We start from the raw sequence: 26520 nt of genomic DNA, 5'->3' as shown, positions 1-26520 counted from the left end.
AACTCTCAAAATGTTGGAACTTGGCATGGTATCATCATTTCACCCGCATAGCATGAGCAAAAGAGTAGAGAGGGTCACGGCGAAAACTGGACGCACCTCGTGTACAAACTGGACAATCTCTTTCAGAGTATCAGGTTTCGGACGAGAACTCATCTGTTACACGGGCACTTCAATGTTTTTTAAACTTATTTGAACTCCAGCCTATTTTTGCGTTCAGTATGCATCGTTCAAAGCGACGTCATCAAATTCCAACACGTTCTGACATCACTTGCTGTTTTTTAGTCATTTACCGATTTGTTTAGAGAGCTAAATGACGGTGAAATTGAAAATCACTACAAAATGAACTCTAGAAATGTTGGAACTTGGCATGCTATCATCATTTCACCCGCATAGCATGTGCAAAAGAGTAGAGAGGGTCACGCCGAGAACTGGACGCACCTCGTGTACAAACTGGACAATCTCTTTCAGAGTATCAGGTTTCGGACGAGAACTCATCTGTTACACGGGCACTTCAATGTTTTTTAAACTTATTTGAACTCCAGCCTATTTTTGCGTTCAATATGCATCGTTCAAAGCGACGTCATCAAATTCCAACACGTTCTGACATCATTTGTTGTTTTTCAGTCATTTACCGATTTGTTTAGAGAGCTAAATGACGGTGAAATTTAAAATCACTACAAAATGAACTCTGAAAATGTTGGAACTTGGCATGGTATCATCATTTCACCCGCATAGCATGTGCAAAAGAGTAGAGAGGGTCACGGCGAAAACTGGACGCACCTCGTGTACAAACTGGACAATCTCTTTCGGAGTATCAGGGTTTCGGACGAGAACTCATCTGTTACACGGGCACTTCAATGTTTTTTAAACTGATTTGAACTCCAGCCTATTTTTGCGTTTAGTATGCATCATTTAAAGCAACGTCATCAATTTCCAACATGTTCTGACATCATTTGCTGTTTTTAGTCATTTACCGATTTGTTTAGAGAGCTAAATGACGGTGAAATTGAAAATCACTACAAAATGAACTCTGAAAATGTTGGAACTTGGCATGGTATTGTCATTTCACCCGCATAGCATGTGCAAAAGAGGAGAGAGGGTCACGGCAAAAACTGGACGCACCTCGTGTACAAACTGGACAATCTCTTTCGTAGTATCAGGGTTCCGGACGAGAACTCATCTGTTACACGGGCACTTCAATGTTTTTTTAAACTTATTAGAAATCCAGCCTATTTTGCGTTCAGTATGCATCTCAAAGCGACGTCATCAATTTCCAACACGTTCTGACATCATTTGCTGTTTTCAGTCATTTACCGATTTGTTTAGAGAGCTAAATGACGGTGAAATTGAAATCCACTACAAAATGAACTCTCAAAATGTTGGAACTTGGCATGGTATCATCATTTCACCCGCATAGCATGAGCAAAAGAGTAGAGAGGGTCACGGCGAAAACTGGACGCACCTCGTGTACAAACTGGACAATCTCTTTCAGAGTATCAGGTTTCGGACGAGAACTCATCTGTTACACGGGCACTTCAATGTTTTTTAAACTGATTTGAACTCCAGCCTATTTTTGCGTTTAGTATGCATCATTTAAAGCAACGTCATCAATTTCCAACATGTTCTGACATCATTTGCTGTTTTTAGTCATTTACCGATTTGTTTAGAGAGCTAAATGACGGTGAAATTGAAAATCACTACAAAATGAACTCTGAAAATGTTGGAACTTGGCATGGTATTGTCATTTCACCCGCATAGCATGTGCAAAAGAGGAGAGAGGGTCACGGCAAAAACTGGACGCACCTCGTGTACAAACTGGACAATCTCTTTCGTAGTATCAGGGTTCCGGACGAGAACTCATCTGTTACACGGGCACTTCAATGTTTTTTTAAACTTATTAGAAATCCAGCCTATTTTGCGTTCAGTATGCATCTCAAAGCGACGTCATCAATTTCCAACACGTTCTGACATCATTTGCTGTTTTCAGTCATTTACCGATTTGTTTAGAGAGCTAAATGACGGTGAAATTGAAATCCACTACAAAATGAACTCTCAAAATGTTGGAACTTGGCATGGTATCATCATTTCACCCGCATAGCATGAGCAAAAGAGTAGAGAGGGTCACGGCGAAAACTGGACGCACCTCGTGTACAAACTGGACAATCTCTTTCAGAGTATCAGGTTTCGGACGAGAACTCATCTGTTACACGGGCACTTCAATGTTTTTTAAACTTATTTGAACTCCAGCCTATTTTTGCGTTCAGTATGCATCGTTCAAAGCGACGTCATCAAATTCCAACACGTTCTGACATCACTTGCTGTTTTTTAGTCATTTACCGATTTGTTTAGAGAGCTAAATGACGGTGAAATTGAAAATCACTACAAAATGAACCCTGAAAATGTTGGAACTTGGCACGGTATCATCATTTCACCCGCATAGCATGTGCAAAAGAGTATAGAGGATCACGCCGAAAACTGGACGCACCTCGTGTACAAACTGGATAATCTCTTTCGGAGTATCAGGGTTTCGGACGAGAACTCATCTGTTACACGGGCATTTCAATGTTTTTTAAACCTATTTGAACTCCAGCCTATTTTTGCGTTCAGTATGCATCATTCAAAGCGACGTCATCAATTTCCAACACATTCTGACATCATTTGCTGTTTTTCAGTCATTTATCGATTTGTTTACAGAGCTAAATGACGGTGAAATTGAAAATCACTACAAAATGAACTCTGGAAATGTTGGAACTTGGCATGGTATCATCATTTCACCCGCATAGCATGTGCAAAAGAGTAGAGAGGGTCACGACGAAAACTGGACACACCTCGTGTACAAATTGGACAATCTCTTTCGGAGTATCAAGGTTTCGGACGAGAACTCATCTGTTACACAGGAACTTCAATGTTTTTTAAACTTATTTGAACTCCAGCCTATTTTTGCGTTCAGTATGCATCATTCAAAGCGACGTCATCAATTTCCAACATGTTCTGACATCATTTGTTGTTTTTCAGTCATTTACCGATTTGTTTGGAGAGCTAAATGACGGTGAAATTGAAAATCACTACAAGATGAACTCTGGAAATGTTTGAACTTGGCATGGTATCATCATTTCACCCGCATAGCATGTGCAAAAGGGTAGAGAGGGTCACGGCGAAAACTGGGCGCACCTCGTGTACAAACTGGACAATCTCTTTCGGAGTATCAGGGTTTCGGATGAGAACTCATCTGTTACACGGGCACTTCAATGTTTTTTAAACTGATTTGAACTCCAGCCTATTTTTGCGTTCAGTATGCATCGTTCAAAGCTACGTCATCAAATTCCCACACGTTCTGACATCACTTGTTGTTTTTTAGTCATTTACTGATTTGTTTAGAGAGCTAAATGACGGTGAAATTGAAAATCACTACAAAATGAACCCTGAAAATGTTGGAACTTGGCACGGTATCATCATTTCACCCGCATAGCATGTGCAAAAGAGTATAGAGGATCACGCCGAAAACTGGACGCACCTCGTGTACAAACTGGACAATCTCTTTCGGAGTATCAGGGTTTCGGACGAGAACTCATCTGTTACACGGGCACTTCAATGTTTTTTAAACTTATTTGAACTCCAGCCTATTTTTGCGTTCAGTATGCATCATTCAAAGCGACGTCATCAATTTCCAACACGTTCTGACATCATTTGCTGTTTTTCAGTCATTTACCGATTTGTTTAGAGAGCTAAATGACGGTGAAATTGAAATCCACTACAAAATGAACTCTGGAAATGTTGGAACTTGGCATGCTATCATCATTTCACCCGCATAGCATGTGCAAAAGAGTAGAGAGGGTCACGGCGAAAACTGGACGCACCTCGTGTACAAACTGGACAATCTCTTTCAGAGTATCAGGTTTCGAACGAGAACTCATCTGTTACACGGGCACTTCAATGTTTTTTAAACTTCTTTGAACTCCAGCCTATTTTTGCGTTCAGTATGCATCGTTCAAAGCTACGTCATCAAATTCCCACACGTTCTGACATCACTTGCTGTTTTTTAGTCATTTACTGATTTGTTTAGAGAGCTAAATGACGGTGAAATTGAAAATCACTACAAAATGAACTCTGAAAATGTTGGAACTTATCACGATAGCATCATTTCACCCGCATAGCATGTGCAAAAGAGTATAGAGGGTCACGCCGAAAACTGGACGCACCTCGTGTACAAACTGGATAATCTCTTTCGGAGTATCAGGGTTTCGGACGAGAACTCATCTGTTACACGGGCACTTCAATGTTTTTTAAACTTATTTGAACTCCAGCCTATTTTTGCGTTCAGTATGCATCATTCAAAGCGACGTCATCAATTTCCAACACGTTCTGACATCATTTGTTGTTTTTCAGTCATTTACCGATTTGTTTGGAGAGCTAAATGACGGTGAAATTGAAAATCACTACAAAATGAACTCTGAAAATGTTGGAACTTGGCATGGTATTGTCATTTCACCCGCATAGCATGTGCAAAAGAGGAGAGAGGGTCACGGCAAAAACTGGACGCACCTCGTGTACAAACTGGACAATCTCTTTCGTAGTATCAGGGTTCCGGACGAGAACTCATCTGTTACACGGGCACTTCAATGTTTTTTTAAACTTATTAGAAATCCAGCCTATTTTGCGTTCAGTATGCATCTCAAAGCGACGTCATCAATTTCCAACACGTTCTGACATCATTTGCTGTTTTCAGTCATTTACCGATTTGTTTAGAGAGCTAAATGACGGTGAAATTGAAATCCACTACAAAATGAACTCTCAAAATGTTGGAACTTGGCATGGTATCATCATTTCACCCGCATAGCATGAGCAAAAGAGTAGAGAGGGTCACGGCGAAAACTGGACGCACCTCGTGTACAAACTGGACAATCTCTTTCAGAGTATCAGGTTTCGGACGAGAACTCATCTGTTACACGGGCACTTCAATGTTTTTTAAACTTATTTGAACTCCAGCCTATTTTTGCGTTCAGTATGCATCGTTCAAAGCGACGTCATCAAATTCCAACACGTTCTGACATCACTTGCTGTTTTTTAGTCATTTACCGATTTGTTTAGAGAGCTAAATGACGGTGAAATTGAAAATCACTACAAAATGAACCCTGAAAATGTTGGAACTTGGCACGGTATCATCATTTCACCCGCATAGCATGTGCAAAAGAGTATAGAGGATCACGCCGAAAACTGGACGCACCTCGTGTACAAACTGGATAATCTCTTTCGGAGTATCAGGGTTTCGGACGAGAACTCATCTGTTACACGGGCATTTCAATGTTTTTTAAACCTATTTGAACTCCAGCCTATTTTTGCGTTCAGTATGCATCATTCAAAGCGACGTCATCAATTTCCAACACATTCTGACATCATTTGCTGTTTTTCAGTCATTTATCGATTTGTTTACAGAGCTAAATGACGGTGAAATTGAAAATCACTACAAAATGAACTCTGGAAATGTTGGAACTTGGCATGGTATCATCATTTCACCCGCATAGCATGTGCAAAAGAGTAGAGAGGGTCACGACGAAAACTGGACACACCTCGTGTACAAATTGGACAATCTCTTTCGGAGTATCAAGGTTTCGGACGAGAACTCATCTGTTACACAGGAACTTCAATGTTTTTTAAACTTATTTGAACTCCAGCCTATTTTTGCGTTCAGTATGCATCATTCAAAGCGACGTCATCAATTTCCAACATGTTCTGACATCATTTGTTGTTTTTCAGTCATTTACCGATTTGTTTGGAGAGCTAAATGACGGTGAAATTGAAAATCACTACAAGATGAACTCTGGAAATGTTTGAACTTGGCATGGTATCATCATTTCACCCGCATAGCATGTGCAAAAGGGTAGAGAGGGTCACGGCGAAAACTGGGCGCACCTCGTGTACAAACTGGACAATCTCTTTCGGAGTATCAGGGTTTCGGATGAGAACTCATCTGTTACACGGGCACTTCAATGTTTTTTAAACTGATTTGAACTCCAGCCTATTTTTGCGTCTAGTATGCATCGTTCAAAGCTACGTCATCAAATTCCCACACGTTCTGACATCACTTGTTGTTTTTTAGTCATTTACTGATTTGTTTAGAGAGCTAAATGACGGTGAAATTGAAAATCACTACAAAATGAACCCTGAAAATGTTGGAACTTGGCACGGTATCATCATTTCACCCGCATAGCATGTGCAAAAGAGTATAGAGGATCACGCCGAAAACTGGACGCACCTCGTGTACAAACTGGACAATCTCTTTCGGAGTATCAGGGTTTCGGACGAGAACTCATCTGTTACACGGGCACTTCAATGTTTTTTAAACTTATTTGAACTCCAGCCTATTTTTGCGTTCAGTATGCATCATTCAAAGCGACGTCATCAATTTCCAACACGTTCTGACATCATTTGCTGTTTTTCAGTCATTTACCGATTTGTTTAGAGAGCTAAATGACGGTGAAATTGAAATCCACTACAAAATGAACTCTGGAAATGTTGGAACTTGGCATGCTATCATCATTTCACCCGCATAGCATGTGCAAAAGAGTAGAGAGGGTCACGGCGAAAACTGGACGCACCTCGTGTACAAACTGGACAATCTCTTTCAGAGTATCAGGTTTCGAACGAGAACTCATCTGTTACACGGGCACTTCAATGTTTTTTAAACTTCTTTGAACTCCAGCCTATTTTTGCGTTCAGTATGCATCGTTCAAAGCTACGTCATCAAATTCCCACACGTTCTGACATCACTTGCTGTTTTTTAGTCATTTACTGATTTGTTTAGAGAGCTAAATGACGGTGAAATTGAAAATCACTACAAAATGAACTCTGAAAATGTTGGAACTTATCACGATAGCATCATTTCACCCGCATAGCATGTGCAAAAGAGTATAGAGGGTCACGCCGAAAACTGGACGCACCTCGTGTACAAACTGGATAATCTCTTTCGGAGTATCAGGGTTTCGGACGAGAACTCATCTGTTACACGGGCACTTCAATGTTTTTTAAACTTATTTGAACTCCAGCCTATTTTTGCGTTCAGTATGCATCATTCAAAGCGACGTCATCAATTTCCAACACGTTCTGACATCATTTGTTGTTTTTCAGTCATTTACCGATTTGTTTGGAGAGCTAAATGACGGTGAAATTGAAAATCACTACAAGATGAACTCTGGAAATGTTTCAACTTGGCATGGTATCATCATTTCACCCGCATAGCATGTGCAAAAGGGTAGAGAGGGTCACGGCGAAAACTGGGCGCACCTCGTGTACAAACTGGACAATCTCTTTCGGAGTATCAGGGTTTCGGACGAGAACTCATCTGTTACACGGGCACTTCAATGTTTTTTAAACTGATTTGAACTCCAGCCTATTTTTGCGTTTAGTATGCATCATTCAAAGCGACGTCATCAATTTCCAACATGTTCTGACATCATTTGCTGTTTTTAGTCATTTACCAATTTGTTTAGAGAGCTAAATGACGGTGAAATTGAAAATCACTACAAAATGAACTCTGAAAATGTTGGAACTTGGCATGGTATCGTAATTTCACCCGCATAGCATGTGCAAAAGAGGAGAGAGGGTCACGCCGAAAACTGGACGCACCTCGTGTACACACTGGACAATCTCTTTCGTAGTATCAGGGTTTCGGACGAGAACTCATCTGTTACACGGGCACTTCAATGTTTTTTTAAACTTATTTGAACTCCAGCCTATTTTGCGTTCAGTATGCATCATTCAAAGCGACGTCATCAATTTCCAACACGTTCTGGCATCATTTGCTGTTTTTCAGTCATTTACCTATTTGTTTAGAGAGCTAAATGACGGTGAAATTGAAATCCACTACAAAATGAACTCTGAAAATGTTGGAACTTGGCATTGTATCATCATTTCACCCGCGTAGCATGAGCAAAAGAGTAGAGAGGGTCACGGCGAAAACTGGACGCACCTCGTGTACAAACTGGACAATCTCTTTCAGAGTATCAGGTTTCGGACGAGAACTCATCTGTTACACGGGCACTTCAATGTTTTTTAAACTTATTTGAACTCCAGCCTATTTTTGCGTTCAGTATGCATCGTTCAAAGCGACGTCATCAAATTCCAACACGTACTGACATCACTTGCTGTTTTTTAGTCATTTACCGATTTGTTTAGAGAGCTAAATGACGGTGAAATTGAAATCCACTACAAAATGAACTCTGAAAATGTTGGAACTTGGCATTGTATCATCATTTCACCCGCATAGCATGAGCAAAAGAGTAGAGAGGGTCACGGCGAAAACTGGACGAACCTCATGTACAAACTGGACAATCTCTTTCAGAGTATCAGGTTTCGGACGAGAACTCATCTGTTACACGGGCACTTCAATGTTTTTTAAACTTATTTGAACTCCAGCCTATTTTTGCGTTCAGTATGCATCGTTCAAAGCGACGTCATCAAATTCCAACACGTACTGACATCACTTGCTGTTTTTTAGTCATTTACCGATTTGTTTAGAGAGCTAAATGACGGTGAAATTGAAATCCACTACAAAATGAACTCTGGAAATGTTGGAACTTGGCATGGTATCATCATTTCACCCGCATAGCATGTGCAAAAGAGTAGAGAGGGTCACGGCGAAAACTGGACGCACCTCGTGTACAAACTGGACAATCTCTTTCAGAGTATCAGGTTTCGGACGAGAACTCATCTGTTACACGGGCACTTCAATGTTTTTTAAACTTATTTGAACTCCAGCCTATTTTTGCGTTCAGTATGCATCTTTCAAAGCGACGTCATCAAATTCCAACACGTTCTGACATCACTTGCTGTTTTTTAGTCATTTACTGATTTGTTTAGAGAGCTAAATGACGGTGAAATTGAAAATCACTACAAAATGAACTCTGAAAATGTTGGAACTTGGCACGGTAGCATCATTTCACCCGCATAGCAAAAGAGTATAGAGGGTCACGCCGAAAACTGGACGCACCTCCTGTACAAACTGGATAATCTCTTTCGGAGTATCAGGGTTTCGGACGAGAACTCATCTGTTACACGGGCACTTCAATGTTTTTTAAACTTATTTGAACTCCAGCCTATTTTTGCGTTCAGTATGCATCATTCAAAGCGACGTCATCAATTTCCAACACGTTCTGACATCATTTGTTGTTTTTCAGTCATTTACCGATTTGTTTAGAGAGCTAAATGACGGTGAAATTGAAAATCACTACAAGATGAACTCTGGAAATGTTTGAACTTGGCATGGTATCATCATTTCACCCGCATAGCATGTGCAAAAGGGTAGAGAGGGTCACGGCGAAAACTGGGCGCACCTCGTGTACAAACTGGACAATCTCTTTCGGAGTATCAGGGTTTCGGACGAGAACTCATCTGTTACACGGGCATTTCAATGTTTTTTAAACTGATTTGAACTCCAGCCTATTTTTGCGTTCAGTATGCATCATTCAAAGCGACGTCATCAATTTCCAACATGTTCTGACATCATTTGCTGTTTTTAGTCATTTACCGATTTGTTTAGAGAGCTAAATGATGGTGAAATTGAAAATCACTACAAAATGAACTCTGAAAATGTTGGAACTTGGCATGGTATCGTCATTTCACCCGCATAGCATGTGCAAAAGAGGAGAGAGGGTCACGCCGAAAACTGGACGCACCTCGTGTACACACTGGACAATCTCTTTCGTAGTATCAGGGTTTCGGACGAGAACTCATCTGTTACACGGGCACTTCAATGTTTTTTTAAACTTATTTGAACTCCAGCCTATTTTGCGTTCAGTATGCATCATTCAAAGCGACGTCATCAATTTCCAACACGTTCTGACATCATTTGCTGTTTTTCAGTCATTTACCGATTTGTTTAGAGAGCTAAATGACGGTGAAATTGAAATCTACTACAAAATGAACTCTGAAAATGTTGGAACTTGGCATTGTATCATCATTTCACCCGCATAGCATGAGCAAAAGAGTAGAGAGGGTCACGGCGAAAACTGGACGCACCTCGTGTACAAACTGGACAATCTCTTTCAGAGTATCAGGTTTCGGACGAGAACTCATCTGTTACACGGGCACTTCAATGTTTTTTAAACTTATTTGAACTCCAGCCTATTTTTGCGTTCAGTATGCATCGTTCAAAGCGACGTCATCAAATTCCAACACGTTCTGACATCACTTGCTGTTTTTTAGTCATTTACCGATTTGTTTAGAGAGCTAAATGACGGTGAAATTGAAAATCACTACAAAATGAACCCTGAAAATGTTGGAACTTGGCACGGTATCATCATTTCACCCGCATAGCATGTGCAAAAGAGTATAGAGGATCACGCCGAAAACTGGACGCACCTCGTGTACAAACTGGACAATCTCTTTCGGAGTATCAGGGTTTCGGACGAGAACTCATCTGTTACACGGGCACTTCAATGTTTTTTAAACTTATTTGAACTCCAGCCTATTTTTGCGTTCAGTATGCATCATTCAAAGCGACGTCATCAATTTCCAACACGTTCTGACATCATTTGCTGTTTTTCAGTCATTTACCGATTTGTTTAGAGAGCTAAATGACGGTGAAATTGAAATCCACTACAAAATGAACTCTGGAAATGTTGGAACTTGGCATGGTATCATCATTTCACCCGCATAGCATGTGCAAAAGAGTAGAGAGGGTCACGGCGAAAACTGGACGCACCTCGTGTACAAACTGGACAATCTCTTTCAGAGTATCAGGTTTCGGACGAGAACTCATCTGTTACACGGGCACTTCAATGTTTTTTAAACTTATTTGAACTCCAGCCTATTTTTGCGTTCAGTATGCATCGTTCAAAGCGACGTCATCAAATTCCAACACGTTCTGACATCACTTGCTGTTTTTTAGTCATTTACTGATTTGTTTAGAGAGCTAAATGACGGTGAAATTGAAAATCACTACAAAATGAACTCTGAAAATGTTGGAACTTGGCACGGTAGCATCATTTCACCCGCATAGCAAAAGAGTATAGAGGGTCACGCCGAAAACTGGACGCACCTCGTGTACAAACTGGATAATCTCTTTCGGAGTATCAGGGTTTCGGACGAGAACTCATCTGTTACACGGGCACTTCAATGTTTTTTAAACTTATTTGAACTCCAGCCTATTTTTGCGTTCAGTATGCATCATTCAAAGCGACGTCATCAATTTCCAACACGTTCTGACATCATTTGTTGTTTTTCAGTCATTTACCGATTTGTTTAGAGAGCTAAATGACGGTGAAATTGAAAATCACTACAAGATGAACTCTGGAAATGTTTGAACTTGGCATGGTATCATCATTTCACCCGCATAGCATGTGCAAAAGGGTAGAGAGGGTCACGGCGAAAACTGGGCGCACCTCGTGTACAAACTGGACAATCTCTTTCGGAGTATCAGGGTTTCGGACGAGAACTCATCTGTTACACGGGCATTTCAATGTTTTTTAAACTGATTTGAACTCCAGCCTATTTTTGCGTTCAGTATGCATCATTCAAAGCGACGTCATCAATTTCCAACATGTTCTGACATCATTTGCTGTTTTTAGTCATTTACCGATTTGTTTAGAGAGCTAAATGATGGTGAAATTGAAAATCACTACAAAATGAACTCTGAAAATGTTGGAACTTGGCATGGTATCGTCATTTCACCCGCATAGCATGTGCAAAAGAGGAGAGAGGGTCACGCCGAAAACTGGACGCACCTCGTGTACACACTGGACAATCTCTTTCGTAGTATCAGGGTTTCGGACGAGAACTCATCTGTTACACGGGCACTTCAATGTTTTTTTAAACTTATTTGAACTCCAGCCTATTTTGCGTTCAGTATGCATCATTCAAAGCGACGTCATCAATTTCCAACACGTTCTGACATCATTTGCTGTTTTTCAGTCATTTACCGATTTGTTTAGAGAGCTAAATGACGGTGAAATTGAAATCCACTACAAAATGAACTCTGGAAATGTTGGAACTTGGCATGGTATCATCATTTCACCCGCATAGCATGTGCAAAAGAGTAGAGAGGGTCACGGCGAAAACTGGACGCACCTCGTGTACAAACTGGACAATCTCTTTCAGAGTATCAGGTTTCGGACGAGAACTCATCTGTTACACGGGCACTTCAATGTTTTTTAAACTTATTTGAACTCCAGCCTATTTTTGCGTTCAGTATGCATCGTTCAAAGCGACGTCATCAAATTCCAACACGTTCTGACATCACTTGCTGTTTTTTAGTCATTTACTGATTTGTTTAGAGAGCTAAATGACGGTGAAATTGAAAATCACTACAAAATGAACTCTGAAAATGTTGGAACTTGGCACGGTAGCATCATTTCACCCGCATAGCAAAAGAGTATAGAGGGTCACGCCGAAAACTGGACGCACCTCGTGTACAAACTGGATAATCTCTTTCGGAGTATCAGGGTTTCGGACGAGAACTCATCTGTTACACGGGCACTTCAATGTTTTTTAAACTTATTTGAACTCCAGCCTATTTTTGCGTTCAGTATGCATCATTCAAAGCGACGTCATCAATTTCCAACACGTTCTGACATCATTTGTTGTTTTTCAGTCATTTACCGATTTGTTTAGAGAGCTAAATGACGGTGAAATTGAAAATCACTACAAGATGAACTCTGGAAATGTTTGAACTTGGCATGGTATCATCATTTCACCCGCATAGCATGTGCAAAAGGGTAGAGAGGGTCACGGCGAAAACTGGGCGCACCTCGTGTACAAACTGGACAATCTCTTTCGGAGTATCAGGGTTTCGGACGAGAACTCATCTGTTACACGGGCATTTCAATGTTTTTTAAACTGATTTGAACTCCAGCCTATTTTTGCGTTCAGTATGCATCATTCAAAGCGACGTCATCAATTTCCAACATGTTCTGACATCATTTGCTGTTTTTAGTCATTTACCGATTTGTTTAGAGAGCTAAATGATGGTGAAATTGAAAATCACTACAAAATGAACTCTGAAAATGTTGGAACTTGGCATGGTATCGTCATTTCACCCGCATAGCATGTGCAAAAGAGGAGAGAGGGTCACGCCGAAAACTGGACGCACCTCGTGTACACACTGGACAATCTCTTTCGTAGTATCAGGGTTTCGGACGAGAACTCATCTGTTACACGGGCACTTCAATGTTTTTTTAAACTTATTTGAACTCCAGCCTATTTTGCGTTCAGTATGCATCATTCAAAGCGACGTCATCAATTTCCAACACGTTCTGACATCATTTGCTGTTTTTCAGTCATTTACCGATTTGTTTAGAGAGCTAAATGACGGTGAAATTGAAATCTACTACAAAATGAACTCTGAAAATGTTGGAACTTGGCATTGTATCATCATTTCACCCGCATAGCATGAGCAAAAGAGTAGAGAGGGTCACGGCGAAAACTGGACGCACCTCGTGTACAAACTGGACAATCTCTTTCAGAGTATCAGGTTTCGGACGAGAACTCATCTGTTACACGGGCACTTCAATGTTTTTTAAACTTATTTGAACTCCAGCCTATTTTTGCGTTCAGTATGCATCGTTCAAAGCGACGTCATCAAATTCCAACACGTTCTGACATCACTTGCTGTTTTTTAGTCATTTACCGATTTGTTTAGAGAGCTAAATGACGGTGAAATTGAAAATCACTACAAAATGAACCCTGAAAATGTTGGAACTTGGCACGGTATCATCATTTCACCCGCATAGCATGTGCAAAAGAGTATAGAGGATCACGCCGAAAACTGGACGCACCTCGTGTACAAACTGGACAATCTCTTTCGGAGTATCAGGGTTTCGGACGAGAACTCATCTGTTACACGGGCACTTCAATGTTTTTTAAACTTATTTGAACTCCAGCCTATTTTTGCGTTCAGTATGCATCATTCAAAGCGACGTCATCAATTTCCAACACGTTCTGACATCATTTGCTGTTTTTCAGTCATTTACCGATTTGTTTAGAGAGCTAAGTGACGGTGAAATTGAAATCCACTACAAAATGAACTCTGGAAATGTTGGAACTTGGCATGGTATCATCATTTCACCCGCATAGCATGTGCAAAAGAGTAGAGAGGGTCACGGCGAAAACTGGACGCACCTCGTGTACAAACTGGACAATCTCTTTCAGAGTATCAGGTTTCGGACGAGAACTCATCTGTTACACGGGCACTTCAATGTTTTTTAAACTTATTTGAACTCCAGCCTATTTTTGCGTTCAGTATGCATCATTCAAAGCGACGTCATCAAATTCCAACACGTTCTGACATCACTTGCTGTTTTTTAGTCATTTACTGATTTGTTTAGAGAGCTAAATGACGGTGAAATTGAAAATCACTACAAAATGAACTCTGAAAATGTTGGAACTTGGCACGGTAGCATCATTTCACCCGCATAGCATGTGCAAAAGAGTATAGAGGGTCACGCCGAAAACTGGACGCACCTCGTGTACAAACTGGATAATCTCTTTCGGAGTATCAGGGTTTCGGACGAGAACTCATCTGTTACACGGGCACTTCAATGTTTTTTAAACTTATTTGAACTCCAGCCTATTTTTGCGTTCAGTATGCATCATTCAAAGCGACGTCATCAATTTCCAACACGTTCTGACATCATTTGTTGTTTTTCAGTCATTTACCGATTTGTTTAGAGAGCTAAATGACGGTGAAATTGAAAATCACTACAAGATGAACTCTGGAAATGTTGGAACTTGGCATGGTATCATCATTTCACCCGCATAGCATGTGCAAAAGGGTAGAGAGGGTCACGGCGAAAACTGGGCGCACCTCGTGTACAAACTGGACAATCTCTTTCGGAGTATCAGGGTTTCGGACGAGAACTCATCTGTTACACGGGCACTTCAATGTTTTTTAAACTGATTTGAACTCCAGCCTATTTTTGCGTTTAGTATGCATCATTCAAAGCGACGTCAGCAATTTCCAACATGTTCTGACATAATTTGCTGTTTTTAGTCATTTACCGATTTGTTTAGAGAGCTAAATGACGGTGAAATTGAAAATCACTACAAAATGAACTCTGAAAATGTTGGAACTTGGCATGGTATCGTAATTTCACCCGCATAGCATGTGCAAAAGAGGAGAGAGGGTCACGCCGAAAACTGGACGCACCTCGTGTACAAACTGGACAATCTCTTTCGTAGTATCAGGGTTTCGGACGAGAACTCATCTGTTACACGGGCACTTCAATGTTTTTTAAAACTTATTTGAACTCCAGCCTATTTTGCGTTCAGTATGCATCATTCAAAGCGACGTCATCAATTTCCAACACGTTCTGACATCATTTGCTGTTTTTCAGTCATTTACCGATTTGTTTAGAGAGCTAAATGACGGTGAAATTGAAATCCACTACAAAATGAACTCTGAAAATGTTGGAACTTGGCATGGTATCATCATTTCACCCGAATAGCATGAGCAAAAGAGTAGAGAGGGTCACGGCGAAAACTGGATGCACCTCGTGTACAACTGGACAATCTCTTTCAGAGTATCAGGTTTCGGACGAGAACTCATCTGTTACACGGGCACTTCAATGTTTTTTAAACTTATTTGAACTCCAGCCTATTTTTGCGTTCAGTATGCATCGTTCAAAGCGACGTCATCAAATTCCAACACGTTCTGACATCATTTGTTGTTTTTCAGTCATTTATCGATTTGTTTACAGAGCTAAATGACGGTGAAATTGAAAATCACTACAAAATGAACTCTGGAAATGTTGGAACTTGGCATGGTATCATCATTTCACCCGCATAGCATGTGCAAAAGAGTAGAGAGGGTCACGACGAAAACTGGACGCACCTCGTGTACAAATTGGACAATCTCTTTCGGAGTATCAAGGTTTCGGACGAGAACTCATCTGTTACACAGGAACTTCAATGTTTTTTAAACTTATATGAACTCCAGCCTATTTTTGCGTTCAGTATGCATCATTCAAAGCGACGTCATCAATTTCCAACACGTTCTGACATCATTTGTTGTTTTTCAGTCATTTACCGATTTGTTTAGAGAGCTAAATGACGGTGAAATTGAAAATCACTACAAAATGAACTCTGAAAATGTTGGAACTTGGCATGGTATCCTCATTGCACCCGCATAGCATGTGCAAAAGAGCAGAGAGGCTCACGGAGAAAACTGGACGCACCTCGTGTACAAACTGGACAATCTCTTTCGGAGTATCAGGGTTTCGGACGAGAACTCATCTGTTACACGGGCACTTCAATGTTTTTTAAACTGATTTGAACTCCATCCTATTTTTGCATTTAGTATGCATCATTCAAAGCAATGTCATCAATTTCCAACATGTTCTGACATCATTTGCTGTTTTTAGTCATTTACCGATTTGTTTAGAGAGCTAAATGACGGTGAAATTGAAAATCACCACAAAATGAACTCTGAAAATGTTGGAACTTGGCATGGTATCGTCATTTCACCCGCATAGCATGTGCAAAAGAGGAGAGAGGGTCACGGCGAAAACTGGACGCACCTCGTGTACAAACTGGACAATCTCTTTCGTAGTATCAGGGTTTCGGACGAGAACTCATCTGTTACACGGGCACTTCAATGTTTTTTTAAACTTATTTGAACTCCAGCCTATTTTGCGTTCAGTATGCATCATTCAAAGCGACGTCATCAATTTCCAACACGTTCTGACATCATTTGCTGTTTTTCAGTCATTTACCGATTTGTTTAGAGAGCTAAATGACGGTGAAATTGAAATCCACTACAAAATGAACTCTGAAAATGTTGGAAGTTGGCATGGTATCATCATTTCACCCGCATAGCATGTGCAAAAGAGTAGAGAGGGTCACGGCGAAAACTGGACGCACCTCGTGTACAAACTGGACAATCTCTTTCAGAGTATCAGGTTTCGGACGAGAACTCATCTGTTACACGGGCACTTCACTGTTTTTTAAACTTATTTGAACTCCAGCCTATTTTTGCGTTCAGTATGCATCGTTCAAAGCGACGTCATCAAATTCCAACACGTTCTGACATCACTAGCTGTTTTTTAGTCATTTACCGATTTGTTTAGAGAGCTAAATGACGGTGAAATTGAAAATCACTACAAAATGAACTCTGGAAATGTTGGAACTTGGCATGCTATCATCATTTCACCCGCATAGCATGTGCAAAAGAGTAGAGAGGGTCACGCCGAGAACTGGACGCACCTCGTGTACAAACTGGACAATCTCTTTCAGAGTATCAGGTTTCGGACGAGAACTCATCTGTTACACGGGCACTTCAATGTTTTTTAAACTTATTTGAACTCCAGCCTATTTTTGCGTTCAGTATGCATCGTTCAAAGCGACGTCATCAAATTCCAACACGTTCTGACATCATTTGTTGTTTTTCAGTCATTTACCGATTTGTTTAGAGAGCTAAATGACGGTGAAATTGAAAATCACTACAAAATGAACTCTGAAAATGTTGGAACTTGGCATGGTATCATCATTTCACCCGCATAGCATGTGCAAAAGAGTAGAGAGGGTCACGGCGAAAACTGGACGGACCTCGTGTACAAACTGGACAATCTCTTTCGGAGTATCAGGGTTTCGGACGAGAACTCATCTGTTACACGGGCACTTCAATGTTTTTTAAACTGATTTGAACTCCAGCCTATTTTTGCGTTTAGTATGCATCATTTAAAGCAACGTCATCAATTTCCAACATGTTCTGACATCATTTGCTGTTTTTAGTCATTTACCGATTTGTTTAGAGAGCTAAATGACGGTGAAATTGAAAATCACTACAAAATGAACTCTGAAAATGTTGGAACTTGGCATGGTATTGTCATTTCACCCGCATAGCATGTGCAAAAGAGGAGAGAGGGTCACGGCAAAAACTGGACGCACCTCGTGTACAAACTGGACAATCTCTTTCGTAGTATCAGTGTTCCGGACGAGAACTCATCTGTTACACGGGCACTTCAATGTTTTTTTAAACTTATTTGAACTCCAGCCTATTTTGCGTTCAGTATGCATCATTCAAAGCGACGTCATCAATTTCCAACACGTTCTGACATCATTTGCTGTTTTTCAGTCATTTACCGATTTGTTTAGAGAGCTAAATGACGGTGAAATTGAAATCCACTACAAAATGAACTCTGAAAATGTTGGAACTTGGCATGGTATCATCATTTCACCCGCATAGCATGTGCAAAAGAGGAGAGAGGGTCACGGCGAAAACTGGACGCACCTCGTGTACAAACTGGACAATCTCTTTCGTAGTATCAGGGTATCGGACGAGAACTCATCTGTTACACGGGCACTTCAATGTTTTTTTAAACTTATTTGAACTCCAGCCTATTTTGCGTTTAGTATGCATCATTCAAAGCGACGTCATCAATTTCCAACACGTTCTGACATCATTTGCTGTTTTTCAGTCATTTACCGATTTGTTTAGAGAGCTAAATGACGGTGAAATTGAAATCCACTACAAAATGAACTCTGAAAATGTTGGAACTTGGCATGCTATCATCATTTCACCCGCATAGCATGTGCAAAAGAGTAGAGAGGGTCACGGCGAAAACTGGACGCACCTCGTGTACAAACTGGACAATCTCTTTCAGAGTATCAGGTTTCGGACGAGAACTCATCTGTTACACGGGCACTTCAATGTTTTTTAAACTTATTTGAACTCCAGCCTATTTTTGCGTTCAGTATGCATCGTTCAAAGCGACGTCATCAAATTCCAACACGTTCTGACATCACTTGCTGTTTTTTAGTCATTTACCGATTTGTTTAGAGAGCTAAATGACGGTGAAATTGAAAATCACTACAAAATGAACTCTGAAAATGTTGGAACTTGGCACGGTATCATCATTTCACCCGCCTAGCATGTGCAAAAGAGTATAGAGGGTCACGCCGAAAACTGGACGCACCTCGTGTACAAACTGGATAATCTCTTTCGGAGTATCAGGGTTTCGGACGAGAACTCATCTGTTACACGGGCATTTCAATGTTAATTAAACTTATTTGAACTCCAGCCTATTTTTGCGTTCAGTATCCATCATTCAAAGCGACGTCATCAATTTCCAACACGTTCTGACATCATTTGCTGTTTTTCAGTCATTTATCGATTTGTTTACAGAGCTAAATGACGGTGAAATTGAAAATCACTACAAAATGAACTCTGGAAATGTTGGAACTTGGCATGGTATCATCATTTCACCCGCATAGCATGTGCAAAAGAGTAGACAGGGTCACGACAAAAACTGGACGCACCTCGTGTACAAATTGGACAATCTCTTTCGGAGTATCAAGGTTTCGGACGAGAACTCATCTGTTACACGGGAACTTCAATGTTTTTTAAACTTATTTGAACTCCAGCCTATTTTTGCGTTCAGTATGCATCATTCAAAGCGACGTCATCAATTTCCAACATGTTCTGACATCATTTGTTGTTTTTCAGTCATTTACCGATTTGTTTAGAGAGCTAAATGACGGTGAAATTGAAAATCACTACAAAATGAACTCTGAAAATGTTGGAACTTGGCATGGTATCATCATTTCACCCGCATAGCATGTGCAAAAGAGTAGAGAGGGTCACGGCGAAAACTGGACGCACCTCGTGTACAAACTGGACAATCTCTTTCGGAGTATCAGGGTTTCGGACGAGAACTCATCTGTTACACGGGCACTTCAATGTTTTTTAAACTGATTTGAACTCCATCCTATTTTTGCATTTAGTATGCATCATTCAAAGCAACGTCATCAATTTCCAACATGTTCTGACATCATTTGCTGTTTTTAGTCATTTACCGATTTGTTTAGAGAGCTAAATGACGGTGAAATTGAAGATCACTACAAAATGAACTCTGAAAATGTTGGAACTTGGCATGGTATCGTCATTTCACCCGCATAGCATGTGCAAAAGAGGAGAGAGGGTCACGGCGAAAACTGGACGCACCTCGTGTACAAACTGGACAATCTCTTTCGTAGTATCAGGGTTTCGGACGAGAACTCATCTGTTACACGGGCACTTCAATGTTTTTTTAAACTTATTTGAACTCCAGCCTATTTTGCGTTCAGCATGCATCATTCAAAGCGACGTCATCAATTTCCAACACGTTCTGACATCATTAGCTGTTTTTAGTCATTTACCGATTTGTTTAGAGAGCTAAATGACGGTGAAATTGAAAATCACTACAAAATGAACTCTGAAAATGTTGGAACTTGGCATGGTATCGTCATTTCACCCGCATAGCATGTGCAAAAGAGGAGAGAGGGTCACGGCGAAAACTGGACGCACCTCGTGTACAAACTGGACAATCTCTTTCGTAGTATCAGGGTTTCGGACGAGAACTCATCTGTTACACGGGCACTTCAATGTTTTTTTAAACTTATTTGAACTCCAGCCTATTTTGCGTTCACCATGCATCATTCAAAGCGACGTCATCAATTTCCAACACGTTCTGAGATCATTTGCTGTTTTTCAGTCATTTACCGATTTGTTTAGAGAGCTAAATGACGGTGAAATTGAAATCCACTACAAAATGAACTCTAAAAATGTTGGAACTTGGCATGGTATCATCATTTCACCCGCATAGCATGTGCAAAAGAGTAGAGAGGGTCACGGCGAAAACTGGACGCACCTCGTGTACAAACTGGACAATCTCTTTCGTAGTATCAGGGTATCGGACGAGAACTCATCTGTTACACGGGCACTTCAATGTTTTTTTAAACTTATTTGAACTCGAGCCTATTTTGCGTTCAGCATGCATCATTCAAAGCGACGTCATCAATTTCCAACACGTTCTGACATCATTTGCTGTTTTTCAATCATTTACCGATTTGTTTAGAGAGCTAAATGACGGTGAAATTGAAATCCACTACAAAATGAACTCTGGAAATGTTGGAACTTGGCATGGTATCATCATTTCACCCGCATAGCGTGTGCAAAAGAGTATAGAGGGTCACGCCGAGAACTGGACGCACCTCGTGTACAAACTGGATAATCTCTTTTGGAGTATCAGGGTTTCGGACGAGAACTCATCTGTTACACAGGCACTTCAATGTTTTTTAAACTTATTTGAACTCCAGCCCATTTTTGCGTTCAGTATGCATCATTCAAAGCGACGTCATCAATTTCCAACACGTTCTGACATCATTTGCTGTTTTTCAATCATTTACGGATTTGTTTAGAGAGCTAAATGACGGTGAAATTGAAAATCACTACAAAATGAACTCTGGAAATGTTGGAACTTGGCATGGTATCATCATTTCACCCGCATAGCATGTGCAAAAGAGTAGAGAGGGTCACGACAAAAATTGGACGCACCTCGTGTACAAATTGGACAATCTCTTTCGGAGTATCAGGGTTTCGGACGAGAACTCATCTGTTACACGGGCACTTCAATGTTTTTTAAACTTATTTGAACTCCAGCCTATTTTTGCGTTCAGTATGCATCATTCAAAGCGACGTCATCAATTTCCAACACGTTCTGACATCATTTGCTGTTTTTCAGTCATTTACCGATTTGTTTAGAGAGCTAGATGACGGTGAAATTGAAAATCACTACAAAATGAACTCTGAAAATGTTGGAACTTGGGACGGTATCATCATTTCACCCGCATAGCATGTGCAAAAGAGTATAGAGGGTCACGCCGAGAACTGGACGCACCTCGTGTACAATTTGGATAATCTCTTTAGGAGTATCAGGGTTTCGGACGAGAACTCATCTGTTACACAGGCACTTCAATGTTTTTTAAACTTATTTGAACTCCAGCCTATTTTTGCGTTCAGTATGCATCATTCAAAGCGACGTCATCAATTTCCAACACGTTCTGACATCATTTGCTGTTTTTCATTCATTTAACGATTTGTTTAGAGAGCTAAATGACGGTGAAATTGAAAATCACTACAAAATGAACTCTGGAAATGTGGGAACTTGGCATGGTATCATCATTTCACCCGCATAGCACGTGCAAAAGAGTAGAGAGGGTCACGACAACAATTGGACGCACCTCGTGTACAAATTGGACAATCTCTTTCGGAGTATCAGGGTTTCGGACGAGAACTCATCTGTTACACGGGCACTTCAATGTTTTTTAAACTTATTTGAACTCCAGCCTATTTTTGCGTTCAGTATGCATCATTCAAAGCGACGTCATCAATTTCCAACACGTTCTGACATCATTTGCTGTTTTTCAGTCATTTACCGATTGTTTAGAGAGCTAGATGACGGGGAAATTGAAATCCACTACAAAATGAACTCTTAAAATGTTGGAACTTGGCATGGTATCATCATTTCACCCGCATAGCATGTGCAAAAGAGTAGAGAGGGTCACGGCGAAAACTGGACGCACCTCGTGTACAAACTGGACAATCTCTTTCAGAGTATCAGGTTTCGGACAAGAACTCATCTGTTACACGGGCACTTCAATGTTTTTTAAACTTATTTGAACTCTAGCCTATTTTTGCATTCAGCATGCATCATTCAAAGCTACGTAATCAATTTCCAACACGTTCTGACATTACTTGCTGTTTTTTAGTCATTTACCGATTTGTTTAGATAGCTAAATGACGGTGAAATTGAAAATCACTACAAAATGAACTCTGGAAATGTTGGAACTTGGCATGGTATCATCATTTCACCCGCATAGCGTGTGCAAAAGAGTATAGAGGGTCACGCCGAGAACTGGACGCACCTCGTGTACAAACTGGATAATCTCTTTCGGAGTATCAGGGTTTCGGATGAGAACTCATCTGTTACACAGGCACTTCAATGTTTTTTAAACTTATTTGAACTCCAGCCTATTTTTGCGTTCAGTATGCATCATTCAAAGCGACGTCATCAATTTCCAACACGTTCTGACATCATTTGCTGTTTTTCAATCATTTACGGATTTGTTTAGAGAGCTAAATGACGGTGAAATTGAAAATCACTACAAAATGAACTCTGGAAATGTTGGAACTTGGCATGGTATCATCATTTCACCCGCATAGCATGTGCAAAAGAGTAGAGAGGGTCACGACAAAAATTGGACGCACCTCGTGTACAAATTGGACAATCTCTTTCGGAGTATCAGGGTTTCGGACGAGAACTCATCTGTTACACGGGCACTTCAATGTTTTTTAAACTTATTTGAACTCCAGCCTATTTTTGCGTTCAATATGCATCATTCAAAGCGACGTCATCAATTTCCAACACGTTCTGACATCATTTGCTGTTTTTCAGTCATTTACCGATTTGTTTAGAGAGCTAGATGACGGTGAAATTGAAAATCACTACAAAATGAACTCTGAAAATGTTGGAACTTGGCACGGTATCATCATTTCACCCGCATAGCATGTGCAAAAGAGTATAGAGGGTCACGCCGAGAACTGGACGCACCTCGTGTACAATTTGGATAATCTCTTTCGGAGTATCAGGGTTTCGGACGAGAACTCATCTGTTACACAGGCACTTCAATGTTTTTTAAACTTATTTGAACTCCAGCCTATTTTTGCGTTCAGTATGCATCATTCAATGCGACGTCATCAATTTCCAACACGTTCTGACATCATTTGCTGTTTTTCAATCATTTAACGATTTGTTTAGAGAGCTAAATGACGGTGAAATTGAAAATCACTACAAAATGAACTCTGGAAATGTTGGAACTTGGCATGGTATCATCATTTCACCCGCATAGCATGTGCAAAAGAGTAGAGAGGGTCACGACAACAATTGGACGCACCTCGTGTACAAATTGGACAATCTCTTTCGGTGTATCAGGGTTTCGGACGAGAACTCATCTGTTACACGGGCACTTCAATGTTTTTTAAACTTATTTGAACTCCAGCCTATTTTTGCGTTCAGTATGCATCATTCAAAGCGATGTCATCAATTTCCAACACGTTCTGACATCATTTGCTGTTTTTCAGTCATTTACCGATTTGTTTAGAGAGCTAGATGACGGGGAAATTGAAATCCACTACAAAATGAACTCTGAAAATGTTGGAACTTGGCACGGTATCATCATTTCACCCGCATAGCATGTGCAAAAGAGTATAGAGGGTCACGCCGAGAACTGGACGCACCTCGTGTACAAACTGGATAATCTCTTTCGGAGTATCAGGGTTTCGGATGAGAACTCATCTGTTACACAGGCACTTCAATGTTTTTTAAACTTATTTGAACTCCAGCCTGTTTTTGCGTTCAGTATGCATCATTCAAAGCGACGTCATCAATTTCCAACACGTTCTGACATCATTTGCTGTTTTTCAATCATTTACGGATTTGTTTAGAGAGCTAAATGACGGTGAAATTGAAAATCACTACAAAATGAACTCTGGAAATGTTGGAACTTGGCATGGTATCATCATTTCACCCGCATAGCATGTGCAAAAGAGTAGAGAGGGTCACGACAACAATTGGACGCACCTCGTGTACAAATTGGACAATCTCTTTCGGTGTATCAGGGTTTCGGACGAGAACTCATCTGTTACACGGGCACTTCAATGTTTTTTAAACTTATTTGAACTCCAGCCTATTTTTGCATTCAGTATGCATCATTCAAAGCGATGTCATCAATTTCCAACACGTTCTGACATCATTTGCTGTTTTTCAGTCATTTACCGATTTGTTTAGAGAGCTAGATGACGGGGAAATTGAAATCCACTATAAAATGAACTCTGAAAATGTTGGAACTTGGCACGGTATCATCATTTCACCCGCATAGCATGTGCAAAAGAGTATAGAGGGTCACGCCGAAAACTGGACGCACCTCGTGTACAAACTGGATAATCTCTTTCGGAGTATCAGGGTTTCGGACGAGAACTCATCTGTTACACGGGCACTTCAATGTTTTTTAAACTTATTTGAACTCCAGCCTATTTTTGCGTTCAGTATGCATCATTCAAAGCAAAGTCATCAATTTCCAACACGTTCTGACATCATTTGCTGTTTTTCAGTCATTTGTCGATTTGTTTACAGAGCTAAATGACGGTGAAATTGAAAATCACTACAAGATGAACTCTGGAAATGTTGGAACTTGGCATGGTATCATCATTTCACCCGCATAGCTTGTGCAAAAGGGTAGAGAGGGTCACGACGAAAACTGGACGCACCTCGTGTACAAATTGGACAATCTCTTTCGGAGTATCAGGGCTTCGGACGAGAACTCATCTGTTACACGGGCACTTCAATGTTTTTTAAACTTATTTGAACTCCAGCCTATTTTTGCGTTCAGTATGCATCATTCAAAGCGACGTCATCAATATCCAACACGTTCTGACATCATTTGTTGTTTTTCAGTCATTTACCGATTTGTTTAGAGAGCTAAATGACGGTGAAATTGAAATCCACTACAAAATGAACTCTGAAAATGTTGGAACTTGGCATGGTATCATCATTTCACCCGCATAGCATGTGCAAAAGAGTAGAGAGGGTCACGGCGAAAACTGGACGCACCTCGTGTACAAACTGGACAATCTCTTTCAGAGTATCTGGTTTCGGACGAGAACTCATCTGTTACACGGGCACTTCAATGTTTTTTAAACTTATTTGAACTCCGGCCTATTTTTGCGTTCAGTATGCATCGTTCAAAGCGACGTCATCAAATTCCAACACGTTCTGACATCACTTGCTGTTTTTTAGTCATTTACCGATTTGTTTAGAGAGCTAAATGACGGTGAAATTGAAAATCACTACAAAATGAACTCCGAAAATGTTGGAACTTGGCACGGTATCATCATTTCACCCGCATAGCATGTGCAAAAGAGTATAGAGGGTCACGCCGAAAACTGGACGCACCTCGTGTACAAACTGGATAATCTCTTTCGGAGTATGAGGGTTTCGGACGAGAACTCATCTGTTACACGGGCACTTCAATGTTTTTTAAACTTATTTGAACTCCAGCCTATTTTTGCGTTCAGTATGCATCATTCAAAGCGACGTCATCAATTTCCAACACGTTCTGACATCATTTGTTGTTTTTCAGTCATTTACCGATTTGTTTAGAGAGCTAAATGACGGTGAAATTGAAATCCACTACAAAATGAACTCTGAAAATGTTGGAACTTGGCATGGTATCATCATTTCACCCGCATAGCATGTGCAAAAGTGTAGAGAGGGTCACGGCGAAAACTGGACGCACCTCGTGTACAAACTGGACAATCTCTTTCAGAGTATCTGGTTTCGGACGAGAACTCATCTGTTACACGGGCACTTCAATGTTTTTTAAACTTATTTGAACTCCGGCCTATTTTTGCGTTCAGTATGCATCGTTCAAAGCGACGTCATCAAATTCCAACACGTTCTGACATCACTTGCTGTTTTTTAGTCATTTACCGATTTGTTTAGAGAGCTAAATGACGGTGAAATTGAAAATCACTACAAAATGAACTCCGAAAATGTTGGAACTTGGAACGGTATCATCATTTCACCCGCATAGCATGTGCAAAAGAGTATAGAGGGTCACGCCGAAAACTGGACGCACCTCGTGTACAAACTGGATAATTTCTTTCGGAGTATGAGGGTTTCGGACGAGAACTCATCTGTTACACGGGCACTT

The sequence above is a fragment of the Aegilops tauschii genome, chromosome 2 (assembly GCF_002575655.3).
Source record: "Aegilops tauschii subsp. strangulata cultivar AL8/78 chromosome 2, Aet v6.0, whole genome shotgun sequence".
Taxonomy (NCBI): domain Eukaryota; kingdom Viridiplantae; phylum Streptophyta; class Magnoliopsida; order Poales; family Poaceae; genus Aegilops; species Aegilops tauschii.
This window is presented reverse-complemented; position numbering follows the sequence as displayed.